Source organism: Mercurialis annua, linkage group LG5 (genome assembly GCF_937616625.2).
Source record: "Mercurialis annua linkage group LG5, ddMerAnnu1.2, whole genome shotgun sequence".
Taxonomy (NCBI): Eukaryota; Viridiplantae; Streptophyta; class Magnoliopsida; order Malpighiales; family Euphorbiaceae; genus Mercurialis; species Mercurialis annua.
The window spans coordinates 46,701,247-46,713,217 of record NC_065574.1 but is presented as its reverse complement, the minus strand read 5'-3'; the positions used below and the strand labels follow the sequence as shown (position 1 = coordinate 46,713,217).

At 32.5% G+C, this 11,971-nt stretch overlaps 1 long non-coding RNA gene across 1 annotated transcript; it reads left to right on the top strand.

Annotated features, from left to right (window-relative positions):
* The first annotated feature begins 8,144 nt into the window (after positions 1-8,144).
* On the top strand, positions 8,145-9,455 carry LOC126682556 (uncharacterized). Its single transcript, XR_007641467.1, has 2 exons — positions 8,145-8,290; positions 8,383-9,455. It is a non-coding gene; the product is annotated as an uncharacterized LOC126682556 (long non-coding RNA).
* The last annotated feature ends 2,516 nt before the right edge of the window (positions 9,456-11,971 follow it).

The following is an 11,971-nucleotide window of genomic DNA, read 5'->3' as shown; positions in this document are numbered from 1 at the left end:
TTACTCTAAAACCCCCTACATATATTATAATTCATATTATGGTATCTCTTATTTGAAAATCAAATAATTTGCTCCCTCACTTTAGTTCACGTCAACGATTTAATCTTTCTATTCATTTTTAATGCTAGTCAACCGAGTCAAAGGACTAAATAAAGAAAATAAAAAACAATTTGGTCCCCTATTTTTATTTTTATTTTACGATTTTTTCCTTCAAGTTTGAAATTAGTTCACTTCTAAGTCCTTTAATTTTGTTGATTAACACAAAAAAAAGACGGAGTGACTAAATTGTTGACAAAATCAAAAGTGAGGGACCAAATCGTTTGATTTTCAAATAAGAGAAATCAAAGTGTGAATTGTAACAAATGTGAGTTGCTTTAAAGTAATTTGGTCATTAAGTTTCTTGTCAATCATTAAAAGTGAATAAAAGTTCTCAAACTTAATTTTCTGTAGTTAAATTCATAAAACAATAAACATAGTTTTTTTATCCATTAGACTAAACTGTTAATATCTATACACTAAAATGAAACTGAATATTTAGCCAATAGACAAATCATGAATAATTCTGTCAAGAATCAAGAATATTTGGACGGCCACATATCCATTATCATCACAAAATAATACCAAAACTCCTTTTCTCCTTTACCACCCCCCACTTGAAAAACTTGATATTTTCTTTCATTAATTTCAGGACTAATTGCACATACACGAACTTTATCCTAATTTGTAATTACAACATAAATTTTGAAATTCGGCAACGTCAGTAACACACTTTTATTTTTGGCGAATTGGTACACCGGCCAATCACGTGACGGCACATGACGGTATATTATAATATCCACGTTAGTGTTTTTTGTGTTTGATGTATCAATTTGCCAAAAGTGTAAAGTTGGATACTAATATTGCCAAGTTTTAAAATTTATATTGTAATTGCAAATTAGAATAAAGTTCGTATATAAATTTGCAATTAACCCTTAATTTCATCCATCTAGTTTAATTTTTCTTGTTAATAGACATACAAAATATCTACCACTTGAACATGCATATATACTTGTGAAAGAAAAATAAAAATAAATGCGATTCCTTTTGGTTGGTACCAAAGAAATGTACGTCTATCAACTTATCTTCAAAAGCAAAAAAGATTACCAAAACAACATATTTCTCACCTCTAAGTACAACCTCACTTTGAATATTCACCTACATAAACCATACATGACATATCTCTTACCATTTAATGCAATATCTCAAACTTAGCTATTAATAGGAATATGTACTCATTCATAGCTTATGGACCATTTATGCATGGACTAAACATATTTGTATATATGTACAATATTTCTTTAATAACTTTGGTGACTAAAAAACAAATAAAAACAACTAAAAGGGTACTCTTGGTGGGAAACACACATCAAGAATTATTCTGAAAAAGAAGGCAATTTTTTTTATATATTTATTTGACGGGTTAACATTTACAATCTCTTTTCTTGCATCATTGATAGTATGTCTAAACTACATAATATATATATATTAATTCATTTCTTTATATGCACTATAAAAAATAATAAACCTATAATATAATTATAAGAAAATTAAAATTAGGACGCTCATAATATTTATAAAGTTATTTTTATATAAAATTTCACTTTTTGTATTAATGACGATTTAAGACCAAATCTTAAAATTTGGTAGAAAAATGCTCAACCTTAAATTTTTTATAACGACTTGTTAAGGCCTAAAACAATATCATTTGATTTAAAAAAAAGAATATAATTTAATGACTTTAGATTTTAAAATGTCAAAATATAAAAAATAGAATTTTCGTAAGTTTTAAATTTTGTGCTTAATTCATTATAATATTCATTTTTTTATAATATAAAAATGTTAATTTGACAATTCTATTGATTGGTATGCTCACGATCTTTAAAATTAATAATCCAACCAAATGATTTTAAGTGTTCTTTAAATGATTACCTTTCCAACTCGCAAGGGAGGACCACCAATCGAAGAGAAGGAAAATGATCTTCAAAAAAATAAAAGCGCTTAAAAAGTGTAATTTTCTAAGGTTAGTATCTACTTAAGGACCACTTCTCACCATCCATTAATTATTAGAAGTGGACCCTAATTAAACTATGTTCTATATCAAAGAAAGTGAATGTTTAGTTATGGCTCATATTGTTTCTATTTGGATTAGGATATTTAATCATTTGTTTAGCATTGCACTCATATTGTTCCTATTTGAATTAGAATACTTAATCCTTTATTTAGCATTGTTTTTCTTTTAGGATTTGTAATCTAGTTTCTTAATGGATTAGGACTTAAATTGTGTTTTAAGGGTTTATATAAATATAGGTGATGACCCTATTGTAAACTCACAACAAACATATAGAATAAATTCTCTCTCTGCCGTGGAGTAGATCGCATTGATCGAACCACGTAAAAAATCTTGTGTGATTCTTTTATCTTTTCTTATTTATTTTCTGCTGCGCTAACAAGTGGTATCAGATAAATCTGAGATTTTAGGTATTTTGTTGATTAAAGATGTCGTTTCATAAATTCGATATTGAGAAATTAAATGGTTCGAATGACTTTACTCTGTGAAAAGTCAAGATGAGGGCTGTTTTGGTTCAACAAGAATGCGTTGCGGCGTTAGGAGGAGAAAGCAATTTACCGGAAGGTTTGTCTGTGGGAGAGAAGGCAGATATTATGTCAAAACCACATAGTACGATTCTATTGAGTCTTTCTGATGAGGTGTTGAGAGAGGTTATCGGTGAAGGAACTGCTGATGCTTTATGGGGAGCGTTGGAAAGCAAGTTTCAGAAGAAATCTCTTACAAACCGGTTGTATCAGAAACAACGTTTGTATACATTGAGGATGACGGAAAATACTCAGGTAAGAGATCATGTTAATAACTTCAATCGAATTGTTATAGATTTACAAGGTGTTGGTGTTTCGATTGAAGAAGAGGATCAAGCCCTCATTCTCTTATGTTCTTTGCCCAGTTCATATGAAAACTTTGTTGATACAATGTTATATGGTAGAGATTCGATTTCTGTTAGTGATGTAAAGGATGTTTTGCAATCCAAAGAACTAAAGAAAAAGGTCTCTAACTCTAATGAGGAGGAATCAGTTTCTGGTCTTATGGTGAGTCGAGGCAGGAGTCATGAGAGATATGGTGGGAAAGGAAACAGGTCGCGTTCCAAATCAAAGTCTAATGGACGATGATGCTATCACTGCAAGGAGAAGGGGCACTTTAGAAGAGATTGTCCAAAGCTGAAAAAGGGTGGTGAAAACAAGGAATCAAGCGGTAATGCAAATGCAGCTGTGGTACATGAGAGTTCCGATGAGGAAGAAAGCGGTGATGTTTTGACTGTGAGTACATCAAGTTCTGATAGTACCTGGGTCCTAGATACTGGTGCATCTTATCATATGTCTTCTAGAAAGGAATTGTTTAATTCTTTCAAGGAGTGGAATGACACTGTAAAGGTGGCGAATGATAAGGAGCTTGCTGTCAAGGGTAGTGGTTCTGTTCAGATCAAGAGGTATGATGGTATGGTTAGAACATTTGATGCTTGGTTTATTCCTGAACTGCGGAAGAACTTGATTTCTGTGGGTACACTTGATAAACAAGGGTACAACCACTCAGGCGGAGATGGGCATATCAGAATTTCTAAAGGTGCTTTGACTGTGATGAAGGGTGTGCTACAACACGGCATTTATATTCTCACAGGGAGTGCGGTAGTGGGAACAGTGGCGGTTGCTCGATCCTTGGAGGTACATGATGGTAAAACCGAGTTGTGGCATCGAAGGTTAGGTCATATGAGTGAGAGGGGGCTATCCATATTGAGTAAACGAGGGTTGTTAGAAGGAGCGGAAACGGGAATCTGAAGTTCTGTGAAACTTGTATTCTTGGCAAGCAACGCAGGGTGAAATTCACTTCTGGAAGGCACACTTCTAAAGGCATCCTGGATTATATTCACTCGGATTTATGGGGTCCTGCTCGGGTTGAATCCCACAGGGGACTCAAATATTTTGTGACCTTTATCGATGACTACTCGAGAAAGGTGTGGTTGTATTTTCTGAAATCGAAGGATGAAGTGTTTGGGCGGTTCAAGGAGTGGAAGACCATGGTTGAAAAACATACTGATAGACAGGTCAAGACACTCAGGACGGACAACGGGTTAGAGTTTTGCAATGCACCATTCGATGACTTCTGTAGAAAGGAAGGTATAGTGAGGCATCACACTATACGGTACACACCACAGCAGAATGGGGTTGTAGAGCGGATGAACCAAACACTACTACAGCGTGCTCGGTGCATGCGCTTAAACGCGGGTCTTCCAAAGCGTTTCTGGGCTGAAGCAGTTAACACTGCTTGTTATCTGGTGAATAGATCGCCATCTACTGCAATTGATTTGAAGACGCCTCAAGAGGTATGGTATGGTAAACCCTCTGATTATTCTGGCTTGTGTGTTTTTGGTTGTGTTGCCTATGCTCATGTTAATGATGGTAAACTTGAGGCGAGGGCAATGAAATGCATATTTCTAGGGTATGCGACTGGAGTTAAAGGGTACAGACTGTGGTGAACAGAGATGGATAGAACTCCAAAACTGATTATTAGTAGAGACGTAACCTTTGATGAATCTACTATATTTGGCCAGAAAGAGGAACTTGGTGATCTTGCAGGAAAAACTGATCTGGGTGCTAGCCAGAAGGTGGAGTTTGTAGCTCCAAATAGGATTACTATTGATCCTATAAGCGAGCCTAATGAAGAAGTGATAGAAGAGAGTATAGCAACAAGGAGAGGAAGAAGGCAAATCAGAACACCAATGAGATATGTGGATTGTGTTGATACTAATCCTATGGCTTATGCTTTGGCAATAAGTGAGATCATTGATTCTGATGAGCCGCAGTCGTATAAAGAGGTAGTGTATAGTAGAGAAGCATCTGACTTGGTTAATGTACGCATTACATGAGGCCCTTAAGGGGCATGGATGGCAGAGAGAGTTGGTCTTGGTTAACTTTGACTTGGAGTTATTATAAGTCAAGGTGGAGAGTTTATTCTGTAATGCAATTTGGTGGCCTTTGTGATTTGTTGAAGAAGGTTTCAGGATTAATCTTGTTGGGTGTATTCGCCAAGGTGGAGATTGTTGAGTTATGGCTCATATTGTTCCTATTTGGATTAGGATACTTAATCATTTGTTTAGTATGGCACTCATATTGTTTCTATTTGGATTAGGATACTTAATCCTTTATCTAGCATTGCTTTAGTCAGGGGCGGAACCACGTTCAGACTCGGGTAGGCTCGAGCCCGGGCTGCCGTCGGAATTTCAAAGGTCTGAGGTGTGAGCGATGACGGTCGGCATGGAGTTACAGCAGTTCAGCCATGGCTGCTAGCTGAACAGAGTCTGCCTTAGAAGAAGATGGAGAAGGAAGACGAATAGAATTTTGTTTTTTTAGTTAAAAAGGGAAAATTTGGCCCTTCTCTTTCTACTTAAAGTGTATTTGGTCCCTAGCTATTAGTACTATCAGGAGCAGATCAAACGGTTACGATTAAAATTTTCAAAATAAAGCTGCATGTTGTCAGACCTCACTTTTTACACTCCAAAATGATTGAACTGATTAATATACCCCTTACTATTATTGATACTAATTGAATTTTAAATTAAAATATAAACTAATTATGTAGAAACAATTTCCAGTTTAATTATATATAGATAAACTATCTTATATTCCTAGAATTTTAGCAGTGTTTTTATGAATTCAAATTTTCAAACCCAGTATCCAAATACCCGGCCAACAATTCTCAAATTTATTTATTAATTTTCTATGAATTTTCTATCTATTTTTTTAAAAAAAATCTAAATAATGAATACATTTATTATAATAATACTAAAAAATGTCAACTCTAATAAGATAATTCGAGCAAATTTTAACGCAATCAAATTAATTAGGTGTCGTTTCACTACTAGAAAACTGCTTAATCGCGACGGATTTTAGCGACGGATTTTAAATCCGTCGCTAAAATGAAGATTACCGACGGATTTAGCGACGGATTTTATATCCGTCGCTAAATCCTACTAAAAATTGGCGGGATTCATCCCGCCATATTTAGCGACGGAAATTCCGTCGCTAAAATGGCGGGATGAATCCCGCCAAAAAAAAATGCACTTTTAGCGACGGATTTTAGAATCCGTCGCTAAAAGTATATCAATTAGCGACGGATAGTTTAATCCGTCGCTAATGTCTAACTTTTAGCGACGGATTAAATTATCCGTCGCTAAAAGTCCTATTTTATTAAAAAAATATTAATTAACAAAAAAATATTTATTAATTAAAAATATTTATTTATTAAAAATATTTATTTATTAAAAATATTTATTTATTAAAAATAAGTAATTATTAAAAATAATTAACTATTAAAAATTAATTAATTAATTGTTTTTATTTAAAATAATTATTAAAATAATTATTTTTAAATTATTTATTTAAAAAATAATTTGTATGAAAAATAATTATTTTATAATGCGGGAGTATATAAATTACGAGAGTAAATATTTCCTCATTTTAGTTATATTTAAATATAATATACATACATATGTAATAAGAGTTTGAGTTGGTTAAGATGGAGCTGCGCGCGGGGGAACTCTAAAGTTAAAGAGCTTTGGATGGGAGCAATTCAATGATGGGTGACCTACTGGGAAGTTAGGTTGATTGCGAGGATTGTTGGTGGGTGATAGTGTGTGGTCTATCGCGGGTGAGTGGGTTACGGTGGGCTATTGATTAAATAAAATTTCATTTTACGATTTTAATTAAAAAAAATATTTTTTTTAATTTTAAAAAATTAGCGACGGATTAAAATCCGTCGCTAAATTCCGTCGCTAATTTTTTTTGAATCCGTCGCTAATTTTTTTTTCTGTCGGTAAAAAAATTTGCGACCAGAAATCCACCGACGGACTGAGTCCGTCGGTAATCCGTCGCTAATATCAATTAGCGACGGATTTTAGGCATTTAGCGACGGATAAATCCGTCGCTAAATGCCTGATTTCTAGTAGTGTTTAGCCCGGGCTAAAAACATTTTCTGGTTCCGCCACTGGCTTTAGTTCCTTAATGGATTAGGACTTAAATTGTGTCTTAAGGGTTTATATAAATATAGGTGATGACCCTATTGTAAACTCACAACAAACATATAGAATAAATTCTCTCTCTGCCGTGGAGTAGATCACATTGATCGAACCACATACAAAATCTTGTGTGATTCTTTTTTTTTTCTTGTTTATTTTCTGTTGCGCTAACGGTGATAATTTCCATTGCCTGGTCATTCAACCTTTATATTTTCATCCATAGATTCTAATTTGTGGTTTATCTAAAAAAGATCATTTTTACAATTAATGGTCCTAAGAACTTAAACCCTTTTACTTTTCTAAATCTATTTTAAAAAATTATTTTGATACTTTTAATTCAATTTAAGATAAATTTTTATAAATTTTTTAATCATATTTTTTTAATTAATTTAATTTAATATATTCTTAGTATTTTGATAATAAGTTAAAAATAACTTTTTTCATTTTTCATTGTTTATCTTTAAATATTTAATATTTAATTTTATTTTCACAATTTATAAATATTACCTCCAAAAATTATATTATATATAAGGATAATATCATAAACATTTACTAATTGTACACGGTTTTTCAATTTAATCATGTCTTTAAAAACTTATCATAAAGATATGTCAACTTTTATATTTTCCAAATCTATTCACGGTATTGAGGTGACACTCATTAATTCATTGGTGTAATTTGTTAAGGTGGAGGTCATTTTTAACCAATGAACGAATGACACGTCAACAACATGTATGAATTTGAAAAAAATTGAAAGTTAGTGTATTTTTATGACAAATTTTAAAAGACGTGATTAAATTGAGAAAACGTATAAAGTTAGTGAATTTTTATCACATTAACCCTTATTGTATTTGATAAGCATATATCTATTTTATCTTATATGTAATTGTTATTTAATTATATAATTTTATGTAATTATTAATTATAGCATTAATAAGCATATATCTATTTTATCTTATATTAGTAATATTTAAGTAATTAATTAATAATAAGATATATAATTACGTCAGGTGTGAATTATGTGATTTAAAATGGAATTGGATACCGCTCTTGGTTTATCTGTTCGAGTAATATATTTGTAATGTAAAAATATACATTCCTTATGATGTTTTGTATTTCTTTTACATACACAGGAGCTTTTGTGCCAACGTTTGCTAACAGATCCTTAGAAGGTAATTATACTATTTAAGAAGGTAATTCATGCCTACAAAATCCTGAAATTGAATATGTTGTCGTAAATTACATATGCTTGTTGTTCTTTCAGGAGTTAAAGCTGTCTTTAGTTTGAAGGTATGTAACAATGCTAGTTAATTATGTTTTTATTATTTCTATGTTGAGAAATCAAATTATCATTTAAATGGGTGTCCTTGAAAATATATATGTGCAATGCAAGGTTAATTGACAGGAACCAAGTGATACATAATGACTTTGATGATAAGCTTATTTGCTTATAATATATGAATTTGCAGGTTTGTACTACATTTCCTTTCTCTTTTCAGTTCTCCACTCGTTATATAAATAACCTCTTGATAATGCAAGACTGATAATGCTATTATTTTCGCTTTGCTGGTACTAATAGATAATGCTATTACTTTCACGTTCTAGGTACAAAAATAATTTATGTTATGTAGTATAGTGTAGCAAAATTATTACAAAATTTTGCACTTTGTAGATTTGGAAGTTACTGGGTTCATCATGTCAAGCAGGCTTAGATATCACAGACTAATTGGGGTTTTGCTATAGGAATATCATTCTCCAGCACAGGACATTACTCGCTAAAGCATTCTCACAATTTGGCAAAATTATATAAGGTAATCCTAATTATTTTTTCCCATAAATTTTGAACTATGGATTCTCTTTATGTATCATCTTAGAATATGTTTACAATTGTAGTTAACATAGTAAGGGATAGCCAACAATATATTACAGGGTTATGGTTACGTGACTTTTTCTACTGAAGATGAAGCTAAAGAGGCTTTGATCCAGATGAATGAGGAGGTAAACTAATTTCAATTTTTAGTCTGGATTAATTTAGTTTAATTTGTAGTCTTTCATCCAATGTGCAGAGCTAGTGTGCTATAAAGCCTACAATTATAATGAGATCACCAAAGTCTTGAAGTCTAGTGGCATACATGTGTGTATATAATGATGGTCGAGGGTCAATTCCATTGGAGTATCGCCTAAAGTGCCGCGACTGCTTCATGAATGAAAGATAAAATGATTTTCTAGTTTTGTCACAAGAGATTTTAGTTTTTTTTTTTCCAACAATGTCTTGTGTTAGATTGACATTATTTATGTAGCACGTTTCAGCATTAATGAAATTTATAATTTTTCATATAGGATTTGTATTTTGTGTTACTATTAAAGACGTATATATGTTTAGCGACTATTGAAGCGTTCGTAAATAATATTCTTTTATGCTAATTAGTGAAATTGCGAAGGGATTTTGGTCGCAATTGTGTTTTAGATTGTGGTCGCAATTGTGTTATAAAATTACGAAGGTATCAACCAAATTACGACTAGATATTTGGTCGCTGTTCTTGTTCATTTTAGCGACCGGAAAATTTACCTTCGCAAATTATTTACGACCGGATGTTTTTTTGCCGTCCCAAATACTTTTTACGGCGGAGCCTATTAGGACCGCATACGACCGGAGTTTTACCTTCGCAATTGATCAATTGCGACCGAGATGGAACCTTTAGCGACCATTTTTCCCTTCGCTAAAAAGTCATTTTCTTGTAGTGTAAATGAGAATTTAAGACTTCTCAATAATACACATTGTGATATCATATTAAGGGATCAATTAATTTTCTTTTAATTGAAGTTTTTTTTTTGATGATTGTTCTTTTAATTGAAGTTATCATCATAATTTTGTTATTCTTATGATCAATTTGAGTACAAGGGTACACCTTGCACATATAATTTTCAAACCGATAATTTACTTAATTAATTAGTTCAGCAATTTATAACCGAGAAAATTAAAGTAAGATTTGAGTTCTTACTCGTCTTTATTTATGAAATAATTGTAGCTAAAAGGATATCTTATATGTAGATGAACGGAAACGTAAATGTAGAGCTCATATAAGTCTCCCAGCTAGCCTAATGTAGTTAAACACGATATGAGCTTAATTATACATTTTTCTTGATAAATTATTACCTATCTTATGGAAAATGCACACAATATGACAAATCAAATTACTCTTCAAAAAAACCTAAGGAGTAAATGAGTTGGTATAGCGCTCTTCTAGTTTAAGTGAAGTCGCGGGTTCGAACTGTACTCATATGTATGCAACCGTTTAAAATTTGGGGCCTGAGCTTTGCCTCCCGCAAGAGACCTACCCGGCTCAAGTGGAGATTAGTCTGAATGTGGAAGGTTTAAAGGTGCCGTTTCATAGTTGGAATCCGTTCAGGACACCTCATGATCGGACCAAAAAAAATTACTCTTTAATTTTTTTTACCTCTGATAAAAAGAATTTACACTTTAATTATTATTTATTTTCAACCAAACAAAAACCTTGAATCTTTTTTGGTAAAATCTTGCCGATCAAGAGGATGTAGGTTCTCCTTAACCGGTGCACCTATAAATTTACTAACATTAGCAACTGTAAGAAAACAATTTTGCTGCGGAGCTTTTTAAATAAAAATAACAAAGAATAAGGTCTTGTGATGGATTTGCCTCTTTTTTTTCCGAATTATTTGTGCAATAGGTGTGCCACAAGATGTATATGCTGTCTTTTGGTTAACAAGATGTGGTTTGGGTGATATTTTGTACTGCAAATCTCTTATGCCAAGCCGTTGATGGCATGACTGGCCCTCCTTTTTTGAGGCACTTCTTACATATCATGTCTAAAATTGACAATTTCGTTGCTAGTTCATGCACCAATCACCTATTATATTCTTGCATATACCTTTATTGTCGCCAAAGAATAATTAATGCTGGTAAAGCTGGCACTTTTACTCGTTATTACAATTTCTAATAAGTGCCTTTTTATACTCCCTCCGTCCCAATTAAAAAGTCTCATTTGCTTTTACACACAGATTAAAAAAACATGTATTATTCTTGTTTTCTCATGTTATTTCATATTTTCCCCCTATTAATTATAGTGAAATTTTTCAAATTGTTCTTTTAAGATGACTAAAAGAATGGTAAAATAGGGTATTCAATGGAAAAACGTTTCAAAAATAATAATGGGACTTTTTGTAAGTTAATTTACATGAACCCTAAGATCTTTGAACAATATGATAATCACAAATAGACAAATATAAAGAAGGAATAGAAGAATATCTCCTTCCATGGCGATTGAGTGCGGAATAATAAAATAAACACTATAATGAAGAGTTTCGGTTTCTCTCCTCTTGCCTATATATCTTTTAGTTATGTGTTTGTTGGTGTGGTTTTGTGATGGTCCAAAAGCACTATATATAGGAGAAGAGAGGACCGAAATTCCAATTAGGGTTTCCCCTAAAACTTAATCTCAACCGTCCATCAAGGTAGAGTCATAATTGGAAAAGATCTCCTACTTAATAACCAAATCAATTAGGTATATCTTACTCCCTATAGAAAATAAATATCCTAATTAGACCACAATACGGGGGGGGGGGGGATAGGCTTGCGGGTCAAATAAGGACCCTTAAGTCATTTTCTTACAGTCTCCCACTTGGTCGTTAGGAATATTCATCAATATTTTCATCAGGAATCATAAGGCGCGCATAAAAAGATAAACATGTCTTTAGTCGGTTGTCATAAATGCCTTGATTAATCTAGTAGTTAATGTGAGTCATGGCGGTTACATCATTTTGCAACATGCGTCCTTCCATGTACCACGTCATTAACAACTATCATAATTAGGCCA